At 41.6% G+C, this 12,436-nt stretch overlaps 1 long non-coding RNA gene across 1 annotated transcript; it reads left to right on the forward strand.

Annotated features, from left to right (window-relative positions):
* Positions 1-2,193: 2,193 nt before the first annotated feature.
* On the forward strand, positions 2,194-7,389 carry LOC146403427 (uncharacterized). The gene is made up of 2 exons (XR_014803863.1): positions 2,194-3,901; positions 4,187-7,389. It is a non-coding gene; the product is annotated as an uncharacterized LOC146403427 (long non-coding RNA).
* The last annotated feature ends 5,047 nt before the right edge of the window (positions 7,390-12,436 follow it).

A 12,436-nucleotide genomic window follows, 5' to 3' on the forward strand; every position in this document is an offset into this window, starting at 1 on the left:
TACAATGTTAGTTTCAGGTGAACAGTAAAGTGATTTGGATACATACTTATATATGTATATATACACACACATATATATTCATACATATATCTAAATTCTTTTTCCATTAAAGATTATTATAGGATACTGAATATAGTTTTCTGTGCTACACAGTGGGCCCCTATTGTTTATCTGTTTTATATACTGTAGTGTGTATCTGTTAACCCCATACTCTTAATTTATCCCTCCCCTGCTTCCCCTCTGGGTACCATAAGTTTGCTTTCTATGTCTGTGATTCTGCTTCTGTTGTGTAAATAAGTTCAATTGTACTATTTTTTTAGGCTCCACATATAATTATCATACAATATTTGTCTTTCTCTATCTAACTTTCTTCACCTAGTATGACAATCTCTATGTCCACATATGTTGCTGCAAATGGCATTATTTCCTTCTTTTTTATGGAATATTCCTTTGTAGTACCACATCTTCTTTATCCATTTCTCTGTCAATGGACACTTAGGCTGCTTCTATGACTTGGCTCTTGTAAACAGTGCTTCTATGAACACTGAGGTGCATCTATCCATTGGAATTAGAATTTTAATCTTTTTAAGCTATATGCCTGGAAGTCGGATCGCTGGATCATATGGCAACTCTATTTCTAGTGTTTTAAGGAACATCTGTACTGTGTTCTATAGTGGCTGCCTCAATTTATATTCCCACCAACAGTAATGCTCAACATCACTAATTATTAGAGAAATGCAAATGAAAACTACCATGAGGTATCACCTCACACCAGTCAGAATGCCCGTCAAGAAAAAGTATACAAATAATAAGTGCTGGAGTGGCATATGGAGTTTCTGGGCCAGGGATCAGATCTGAGCCGCAGTTGTAGCCTAAGCTGCAGCTCTGGCAATGCTAGATCTTTAACCCAATGTGCCGGGACGGGGCTCAAACCTTCATCCCAGGTCTCCCAAGATGTTCCCACAGTGGGAACTCCATTTTAAAGATGTTTATCTTACAACACAGGGCCTAGCTAATGGAGCATGGGTCCCAACTTTGTCTATCAGAATTACCAGCAGGGTAAATAAACAGCAGCAGAAGGAGCAGCAACATGACTGGGCCCTGACAAGAGCAAGTGTGGAGAAGGTCAGGAGGGGGATGAGCAGATTATCTTTATGAGCAAGGAAAATTGACGACCTTTCCCTGAAGTTACCTAATTAGAGGTAACAATAGTATATAGACGATCCAAATTACAGCACTTAATAAAGCAAACAAAATTTTACCTTAACATGAAAAAAAAAGTATAGTATAAAATAGGAAATGGCCATATATATAACATGTCATATATGTTATATATGACATATATTAAAAGATGACATAGTTTAACAAATTGAATCAATAAAAGGGGTACTTATGGAAATTAGACTCCTATTCTTCCACTGATTGGAGCAAAAGGGAAACTCTTTTTTTTTTTTTTTGGTCTTTTTAGGGCCACACCTGTGGCATATGGAGGTTCCCAGGCTAGGAGTCAGATCAGAGCTGTAGCTGGTTGCCTACGTCATAGCCACAGCCACCCCAGACCCAAGCTGAGTCTGCAGCCTATATAACAGCTATGGTGTAGGTTGCAGCTTTGACCTGGATTCGGTCCCTGGCCTGGGAATTTCCATATGCTGTAGGTGTGGCCATTTAAAAAAAAATCAAGTTCATTGAATTTGAGAGTATCAAGTTCTGTGTGATGGCCACTGCCAGATGAGATGCCAGATTCTTTCAAAGCAGTAATGCAGGAAGGAGGCTTGAGACAAAAGAACCGTCTGGAAATATATGAGACTGGGAACAAGTTAACTTCTTTTTGTTTAACATCTATCAGATCACACTCTTACCTCAGGGAAAACTAAACCAACCCAGCAACCCAACAAGCACACTGAAAAACAAGATTTCTGGGAACAAAATAGAAGGAACAGAAAAACAAATTAATGGTTTTTTTATTAGTTTTCCATTTTCTTTCACTTTCTAACAGATAACCTAACGGAAGATTTTGTTTCAGTGTGCAATATGGATCGCATTTTGCATGGCAAGCAGTTAAAAGACTCTTAGCAAACAACCCAATAAATATTGTTTTCATCCACTTGAATTCAAACAGATTGCTTACCCAGGAGCAGAACTACCATTTGCGCTCCTATAGCCAGCCTTGTGCAAGATCTTAGTTTAGTTTAGTTTTTTTTTTTTTTTTTTCTATATGACTTGGTACTGTGGTGTTACAAGAGCAACAATCCTGGATTTTGGGGATAGGAAGCAGATGGTCAGTCATGTTCTTTATTCATCCATAAAGTCAAAAAAACATATAGCTGGATAACATAGGTATTGCTGTATCAAATGAAATGATGTGGGTTGAAGCATTTACCCATTAAATTTGACTTTCTGACATCAGTATATAGGTTTAAGGACCAAAAAAGAAAGGTTTCCAGTGCTCCCTGGTAGGAACTGTTAGTAAATTAACTCAGATTTTAAAAACAAATAGGAGTTTCCATTGTGGCGCAGCGGAAACGAACCCGACTAGGAACCACGAGGTTGCGGGTTCGATCCCTGGCCTTGCTCAGTGGGTTAAGGATCCGGCGTTGCTGTGAGCTGTGGTGTGGATCGCAGACGTGGCTCGGATCCCGCGTTGCTGTGGCTCTGGCTTAGGCTGGTGGCTACAGCTCCGATTAGACCACTAGCCTGGGAACCTCCATATGCCGCGGGAGCGGCCCAAGAAATAGCAAAAAAAGACCCCCCCCCAAAAAAAGTGTGGACAAACATCAAATGCAAACTCATGATAAGTGGCACCAGTGTTCATCCCCTCCCCTTTCCCATGGCATGCATGAGAGACACACCCACACACAGCCAGGGGGACTTTTTAATAAAAACCTCAAAACAGTTGATGCTGTGTCATCTACAGCAGTGGTTTTGTTCCTGAAGGGAAGGTTCTTGTCTCATCTCAGAAAGAATTTGGAAATGAGACAGAAATGGAGAAAGAAAAAGTGAGGATTTATTTAAGTGAGAAATAGACCTCTTAAAGAGAGGTGGGCAGAGAGGTGAGTAGCTGCCCTGAGTTTCTCTAGCACACAGGTTCTAAAAGGCATCCAGTTGCATGGGCGGGATAGTCACTGGGAAGAGGGGGGTTTGGGGTGGGGGTGTATTCCTTAATTTTCATTCCAGCTCCGCCTTCCCAAATGCAGGAAGAATTTTTGTCCTCATTTAGCTTTGATCGGAAGAGTCATGGCACCAGTGCATGATGGGTACTTCTTGTCGGCTTCGCTAACTTTTTTTTTTTTTTTTTTTTTTTGCTTTTTAGGGCCGCGCTCTCGGCATATGGAAATTCCCAGGCTAGGGGTTGAATCGGAGCTATAGCTGCCGGCCTCCACCGCACCCACAGCAATGTCAGATCCAAGCCTTGTCTAAGACCTACACCACAGCTCATGGCAATGCCGATCCTTAACCCACTGAGCAAGGCCAGGGATTGAACCTGCATCCTCATGGATCCCAGTCGGGTTTGTTAACCGCTGAGCCACAAAGGGAACTCTGACATTGCTAATTTTATTGTGACTTTATTATAATGAGGGCATAATGAGCAAAAGCTTACCTTCAGAAGCTGGAGATTCACGCCCTCTTCCACCTTTCTTTGTCTGCCTCCAGGGCATTTATCATCCTAAAATGTGTGGTTTCCTGTCGGTCTAGATATTCCTGCTTTTCCTTGTCCACCCATGGACACTGCTGTTTGCATGAGGAGGGGTTTTCTGCCATCTGGCCCCATACCCCCCTTCTCTGCTCACACCTAACTATTTGCCTGCTGTAACAGTTTAAACACGTTAATATACCTGCCCCTCTGTTAATACGCCTGTTAAACTGCAGATTTGAATTCACTGGGTCTGGGGTGAGACCTGAGGTTCTGGTTTTTTTTTTGTTTTTTTTTTTCTGTCTTTTTTGCTATTTCTTTGGGCCGCTCCTGCGGCATATGGAGGTTCCCAGGCTAGGGGTCGAATCGGAGCTGTAGCTGCCAGCCTACGCTGGAGCCACAGCAACGCGGGATCCAAGCCGCGTCTGCAACCTACACCACAGCTCACGGCAATGCCGGATCGTTAACCCACTGAGCAAGGGCAGGGATCGAACCCGCAACCTCATGGTTCCTAGTCGGATTCGTTAACCACTGCGCCATGATGGGAACTCCCAGGTTCTGTATTTTTAACAGTCTCCCAGTCAAGGCCTCTCCTGCTGGTAATGGACCCACCCAACGCCTTCCAGCCCTGGCAGGTGTGCAGGCAGAAACGCTCACTGCCAGGTCAGTAAAAGGGGCAGATTCCTGAGATCCTTAGGAGAGTCCCCTGTCAAAGAAGGAGGTGGTGGAGTTGATCAGGGGAAGTTTGCTTCAGGTAAGTTGGGGGGTACCACACAACATAAAGGGGAACCTGCCCCCAGGAGCAAGCAGCTCTTGCTTTCAGGTACCATCACCCCCCACCACACCACCACCCTAAACTGAGGTACAAGAAAGAGGGCAGGTGTTCCCATCGTGGCTCAGCCGTTAAGTAACCCAACTAGGATCCTTAAGGATACAGGTTTGATCCCTGGCCTCGCTCAGTGGGTTAAGGATCCAGCATTGCTGTGAGCTGTGGCATAAGCTGGCAGCTGTAGCTCCAATTTGACCCCTAGCCTGGGAACCTCCATATGCCACAAGTGTGGCCCTAAAAAGACAAAAAGACAAAACAAAACAAAACAAAAAGGAAAGTAGACCACTTATCTGGGACAGATTTAAGAATTTCTACTCAGACTTCCTCAAAGTCTAAGGAATTATTCTTCCTAAAATGTCGCTTCTTCTGAGCCTGGCATTGGGGAAAAGATGGAACAACTGAGTGGCTTTGAAAGTAACTGAGAGAGATGAAGTGACTTCTCTGATTTGGAAAGGGGTGGTGGCTACCTTCTCTGGGTACCTCCCTCTTGCCTCTGGTATGTTTGGAAGGGGAATAAAGGGAAATGCACGGCAAACGTAGCACAGGGAACTCTACCCAATGTTCTGTGATAATCTATAGGGGAAAAGAATCTGAAAAAGAATGGACGTGTGTACATGTGTAACTGAATCACTCTGTTGTACAACATTGTAAATCAACTATACTTCAACAAAACTTTAAAAAATTAAAAAAAAAAAAGACTAGGTGGAGGGAATTAGGTGTTCACAGAATAGTGTTCATGGTGTTCAAAAACAAGACAATAGGCCCCAAATGGAGTCACTTGGGCTAAGTCACTTGGGACCATTTTACCAAACTGAGACTTAATTAGTTTTGGCTCTCCCAGAAATGAGATCTTAAACCAGTTGATCAAGAACGGCCTGACCAGGTACATAATGTGCCGAACTGACCCCTGCTGTCCCCTAAAGGAAAGCGACTTTGCTTTAACCGACCCACGTTTTTGACAAGTGAAATTTCCTTGACGCGATCTCCACTGTCAAAAAGGTTTTCATTTTGTACATGCCCTTGGAGCTCCTCCTCTCTGTCTGCTCAACTGGAAGCTGCCCGATTTGAATCCAGTCTTTCTCAAATAAGCCCTTAACATTTCAAATAGTCCTCGGTTTATCGTTTAACAATGAGACGATGTCTGCAGGGAGCGGGTCCTGGAAGAAGGTAGGACTTTTAGTGGCCAGGATAATAAGTCCACTTAACTACCTATTTCCATAGTGTTGGAAACTACAATAACTCTGGCTCAGGTCCTCAGTGTGGAAAGTGAGACATGTGGACAAGGAGAAATTGTGACCAGGCTCTTGACTTCTGCAGAAGGGCGTGGGCACGCCAAAAAGTGTGCACGACAAACAAAGAAGCCTCCCCTATTTCTCCCTAACGCAGGTGATGCACCTGTCCCCTTCCCGTGGGTCAGGTCAGGGCGCACACTCTTCCCCATTGGCTAATTTGAAACACAGTGTTACTGGGAGAAGAGGGAAAGGGAAGGGGTGGCGATCACAGGAAGGCAAAAGCGGAGCAAAATGGAGTCACCAAGATTTCCTTTGATAGAAAAGGCATTATGGTACGTCCCAGAGTAGCATACAGACAACAGCCAAGTCGTGGACTGAAAGGTCAGGCCTTATGTCCTGTGATAAACTTCAGTGCTTCCAGTGAAAAACTGAAAATAAGAATCCCTTTGGAAAAATCTGATACAAGGAATAATGGCTTTTCCTCCTACTTCAGGCATTACTTTAATTGTCACAATTGCTTTCTGGAAAACAACTGGCATAATGTCAAGAATCTTACATTTTTTTCCGGACATTTAGATAGACCCATAAATAAACAATGTGGGACAAAGGTCCCTTCCTCCTTATTTGTTTCATAGATACAACATAGATTCTATCATTTACATAGTTTTTAAAAAATGCCATCATTGAACGTACATTCAGAAGTATTAAGTATTCGATTGCTCTAGATTCCAGAAAGCTCTAGGGGACTGTTAGCTGTGTTATAAATATATTTAAAAGCTATTTATACATATATTCTGTAGTTTTGTTTTGTTTTTCTTTCCAGGGACATGGCTGAATGACACTTCTCTGCCTCCTTGAACTCAGGCATGGCCATGTGACTTATTTCAGTCAATGGAATGTATGTGATATCTTTAGCTTAAACCAAAGTGTAATTATATTTAGACCAAAGTGTAATTTGTCACATCCTCTTTCCCCCACTGCAGTGCACAGCAACATTCTCAATGATACCATTTCTGTGCCCCTGGTTCCTGGAGTGAAGTAGACACAACAAAGGGTGCAGATAACTCTGAATGGACATGAAGTATGAAATAAATAAAAATAAATATTGGAATTTGGGGGTTAGCAGTTGCTACCAGGTTTAACAATGGACAATTTTCTATTGCTCACTTACTCAAGAGATAAAGGTCTCACTAAGGTAACATTTATTCTCAGGCTGTGAAAAAATCTGATATGTTTCAAATTCTGAGAAACATCTAACAATGTCATATTGAGGGCATACTCTTACGAGACCTACAAAGTGTGAAAAATATCTAACTTTAGCATGGCTTTTAAATTCTAAGAAACAGACTTGCAGCACAATTTAGATTGTCCAGTCTGATAAGGGGAGTTTTTAGGTCAGTATTGATTATATCAGTAGATTAAATTTAATTTTTTCAAATCCTATTGTATTCCATTAGTAAACATCACAACATCATTAAGAATATTGGCTAGGAGTTCCCGTCGTGGCGCAGTGGCTAACGAATCCGACTAGAAACCATGAGGTTTCGGGTTTGATCCCTGTCCTTGCTCAGTGGGTTAAGGATCCGGCGTTGCCATGAGCTGTGGTGTAGGTTGCAGACTCAGCTTGGATCCCGTGTTGCTGTGGCTCTGGCATAGGCCAGTGGCTACAGCTCCCTTTAGACCCCCTAGCCTGGGAACCTCCATATGCCATGGGAGTGGCTCAAGAAAAAAAAAGCAAAAAGACGAAAAAAAAAAAAAAAAAAAAAAGAATATAGGCTACGTCCCAACATTGTTTTAGGCTATGGTGGCTATATTGTTGAATAAATCTAATTCTTATCCTCAACAATGTAATGATAGATATAGATAAGAACCCCTTAAGATGGTCCAGAATTATCCTAGCCTCCTGGTATTGAGACCATTGTGTACCATGTGTCATTCTTTCTCTTTGATTGTGAACAAAAATCTTGAATGTCACTTTTGAGATCTGTCAAAAGAAGCTATGCCTTCTGTCTTGCTATTGTTTTTTCTTTCTCTCTCGTTTTTCCCCCTAGGGTGCCATAACAAATTACCACAACCTGGACAGCTGGCAAGAGACTTTTATTTTCTCACAGTTCTGGAAGTTAAAATTCTGAGAGCAAGCTGTCAAGAAGATCGTGCTCTATTGAAGTCTGTCAAGGAGAATCTGTTCCCCGCCTTTCTCTTAACTTCTGGTGTCACCAAGGATCCTTGGCATTCTTTTCCTTGTGTCTGCATAACTCGAATCTCTGCCTTAGTCATCACATGGTTTTTCCCCCCCTGAGTCTGTGTTAGTGTCCAATTTTCCCCTCTTATTATAAAGACAACAGTCATTTTGGATTAAGGGCCCGCCCTATTCCAGGATGGCCTCATCTTTTTTTTCTTTTCTCTCTCTTTTATTTTATTTTTTAGGGCTGCACCCACAACATATGGAAATTCCCAGCCTTGGGTTTGAATCAGAGCTGCAGCTGCCAGCCTATGCCATGGCAATGCAGGATCTGAGCCACGTCTGTGACGTACACCAAAGCTCACAGTAACACCAGATCATTAACCCACCGAGTGGGGCCTGGGACCAAACTCGAATCCTCATGGATACTAGTCAGATTCCTTACCACTGAACCTCAGTGAGCACTCCCAAGATGATCTCATAGTAATGAATTATATCTACAATAACCCCATTCCTTAATGTGATTATATTCAGAGGTTCTGGGGGTTAGTGATTTAACATATCTTCAGAGAGTTTTAAGGCTGTAACCCACAGATCTTGTCAACCAAACATAGGACTTTTAGGATACCTCCAACATTGTCCCCCAATGTCTCAGCAGGGGTCCAAGCCTAAAAAAAGGCTTATCTTGAAGAGATTATGAGTTGCCTTTGTTTGTTTGTTTGTTTGTTTGTTTAACAGCACACACCATAATGGAAGTCACAGGAGACCCACAAGGTTTTTAAGAGAATGGTATTGGCAGAAATATTGCCAATTTAGATTGAAAGGTCAGAGAAAATAAAAAATGAAAGAGACATTGTATTGTCTCTTGACAGTAAAGTTGGACACCCAAACCTCTACTCTCCGTGAAGCAGACAGAGAACATTTTTCAGCCACAAATATGTGCTACCTTTTGTGATAAAAGAAGGATGGAGTAGCAAATGGAAAAAAAGAATGCAAAAAGTGGCACTGACAGACAGACAATTATTCCTATATATTGAGACACAACCAAAGAACTTCACATATTTGTCTGGCTGGATATTAGAACTGCTATGGATCAATCACTCCTGTGTGCCTATGACCTTATACTTTTTTCAACAAAAATGTCTATTGTGCTTATTCTATATCCCACCATTGTTATGTTGAGTGTGTGGGAAGCAAATAACCTGTCTTTTTAGTTTCTCAGATCTATATTTCTATAGAAGCTGTACTCAGAGAACTGGAAATGTCCACTTACGAACCTGACTTATGTAATAATATTCTGCACTTGGAGATAATGTTTTAATGTGATTACATGTTTGGGGACTTTGGGAAGGTGAATGTATTCTGCATGAAGAAGTGATGTGAATTACTGCAGGGCAGAGTGAAATGCACTAGGCAGCCCCTAGCAGTGACCCTACATCTTTAAGTTCATGCTTTCGTGTAATCCCTCTGCTTGAGTCTGGACTATACCTAGTAACTAATTTCTAATGAATATAATACAGCAAAATTAACACATGACATTTTTGAGATTAAGTCACTAAAAAACAAAACCAAAAACAAAAACTGTGAACCCTGTCTTGTGTGAAACTTTCTTACTTTTTTATTTCTTGGACACAGAGATTTCATGTGTCCAACAATTAATAATTACAGCCAAGGAGTTCCCGTTGTGGCGCAGTGGTTAACGAATCCGACTAGGAACCATGAGGTTGTGGGTTCGGTCCCTGCCCTTGCTCAGTGGGTTAACGATCCGGCATTGCCATGAGCTGTGGTGTAGGTTGCAGACGAGGCTCGGATCCCGAGTTGCTGTGGCTCTGGCGTAGGCCGGAGAATACAGCTCCGATTAGACCCCTAGCCTGGGAACCTCCATGTGCCGTGGGAGCGGCCCAAGAAATGGCAAAAAGACAAAAAAAAAAAAAAAAAAAAAAAAAAAAATTACAGCCAACAGTCATCAAGAACCTGAGGCCAACTAATAGCCATGTGAGTGAAGCTAGAGATTTTCCCCAGTTGAGACTTGAAATGACCACAGACCTGGCCAGCACCTTGACTGAGAAACCTTAGGTTAGAATATCCAACTAAGCTGCTCCTGGATTCCTGAGCCACAGATTCTCTGATATAATACATGCTGTACATGCTGGTTTTTGTTTTTTGTTTGTTTGTTTTTTTGTTTTTTTGGGGTTTTTTTTTTTGGCCATGCCTAAGTCATGAGGAAGTTCCTGAGCCAAGGATTGAACCCATGCCACAGTAGTGACCTGGGCTGCTGCAGTGACAACACTGGATCCTTAACCGACTGAGCCACCAGGGAATTCCAAATGCTTGTTTTAAGCTGTGAAATTTTGGAGGTAATTTGCAAAATAGCAGTAAAGCCAATAAAGACATCAGACATTGAATCAACAAGTAGGGGGAAATGTGGAGTGTATTTAGGAAAGGATTGAACATAGATAATACTGAACTAGACTGCTGAAATTCCCAACTCAGAATATTATTATCAGAGTTCCCATTGTGGCTCAGTTGTTAACGAATCCGACTAGGAACCCTGAGGTTGTGGGTTCGATCCCCGGCCTCGCTCAGTGGGTTAAGGATCTGGCGTTGCCTGTGAGATGTGGTGTAGGTCACAAACGTGGCTCTGATCCCACGTTGCTGTGACTCTGGCGTAGGCCGGTGACTACAGCTCCGATTAGACCCCTAGCCTGGGAGCTTTCATATGCCGTGGCAGTGGCCCTAGAAAAGGCAAAAAGAAAAAAAAAAAAGAATGTTATTATTAATGCTTAAAATATTTTTCTAATATATGATATATTACACGTTAAAAAATTCACGTGGGGATCTGAATGTGGAGTCTGTTTACCATCAGAAAAATATTTTCAGAAAATCAGCTGAGATTAGAGTTTGACATGAATGTTTAGAGCAGGCAAATAATTTTTCTTCTTATCAATTATTTGAAAACGAAATTATATTTATCTATATGTTTTCTCCTTTTGTGTTCTACCCAAATTCTACCTCCATTATTCTTAATGTGTGCCTATATTGTTTACCTGTTCTTCTAATCCGTTGACAGTTTCATATGACACCTAGTGTAAAACTGGAAATTCCCGGATCATCCTTGTTACTATACCCATCCCTTCCAAAACTATCTTTGAACAAATGACTGGCTTGGAAAGCTTCCCCCACACACAATGAAGTTCCAGAAATAATTTGCAGGGGACCTATGCATAGATGCTCCCTTTGCACTGATTTACTGCCATCCCAAAAGCAGTACAAAGAATCTGTATTTAAATAAATGTTTCAGGAGAAATAAGATAATTTCATATCAATACTTCTTCATACTTTAAGAGATCATGGATAACTTAGACTGAAAAAAGAACCTTTCTAATAAATGAACTTAAAAGGATCAGACACAATACAGAGATGAGAAATAAGCTGGTGGCACAACACTGTAAATCAACTATACTTTAATAAAAAGAAATAACAACAACAAGTAAGCTGGTATCACTCAGCAAAGAAAAGTGAAAAACATCTCTGACACTTCTATTAGAAATGAAGGATATTCTGGAGTTCCCGTCGTGGCGCAGTGGTTAACGAATCCGACTAGGAACCATGAGGTTACGGGTTCAGTCCCTGCCCTTGCTCAGTGGGTTAACGATCCGGCGTTGCCGTGAGCTGTGGTGTAGGTTGCAGACGCGGCTCGGATCCCGAGTTGCTGTGGCTCTGGCATAGGCCGGTGGCTACAGCTCCGATTCGACCCCTAGCCTGGGAACCTCCATATGCCGCGGGAGCGGCCCAAGAAATAGCAACAACAACAACAACAAAAAGACAAAAAAAAAAAAAAAAAAAAGAAACTGAGTTGGGGAGTTCTCTTGTGGCTCAGGGAGTTAAGGATCCAGCATTGATTGTCACTGCAGCGGCTTGGGCTGCTGTTGTAGTGGTGGTGTGGGTTTGAGCCCTGGCCGGAGAACTTAAAAAAAAAAAAAAAAGAAATGAAGGATATTCTTAAAGAAAGGAAAACCGTAGAAATATTATGATATAAAATGAACTGCCAAACAAGTCAAAGCATTTAGAAAGTGATTGTTACAAAATAAGGACTAAGGAAATTGGACTGACGTGTAAAATTAGTATTTCTGAAGACTAGAACACAGGAGGGAAAGGTTCAGCATCAATTGAAGAAAACTCTACTCAATAAAGAGGACAACTTAATATGAGCATTATAGAAAGTAAAACACGGCCTGGTAATGTTCCCTTTTTTTTTTTTTTTCAGTATAAAGAAAAAATATGCAGCTTACTGGAAATATCAACCTTAACTTAGACTTTGCCCCAGCCCCATCAATGGCTGACAATAAAAGAATAATATTTACACTGTCTGAGGAAAACAGCAAGTAAGCCAAGCTCTTACACCCATCCTGTTCTCAGGCAAATGTAATCTCAAAACTTAGCATCAGGAACTTACTGAATACAACATATGTAGACTTTTTCTGAAAATAAACTCCTTAACAAAGACATCCAGACAACCCATAGGTACATGAAAATAAGAATCTCAGAAAACATGAAAACAA

Source organism: Sus scrofa, chromosome 5, assembly GCF_054392235.1.
Source record: "Sus scrofa isolate SSC_HxYL_T2T_F1_AM1 chromosome 5, Sscrofa_HxYL_maternal_Yorkshire_Landrace_v2.0, whole genome shotgun sequence".
Lineage (NCBI taxonomy): Eukaryota > Metazoa > Chordata > Mammalia > Artiodactyla > Suidae > Sus > Sus scrofa.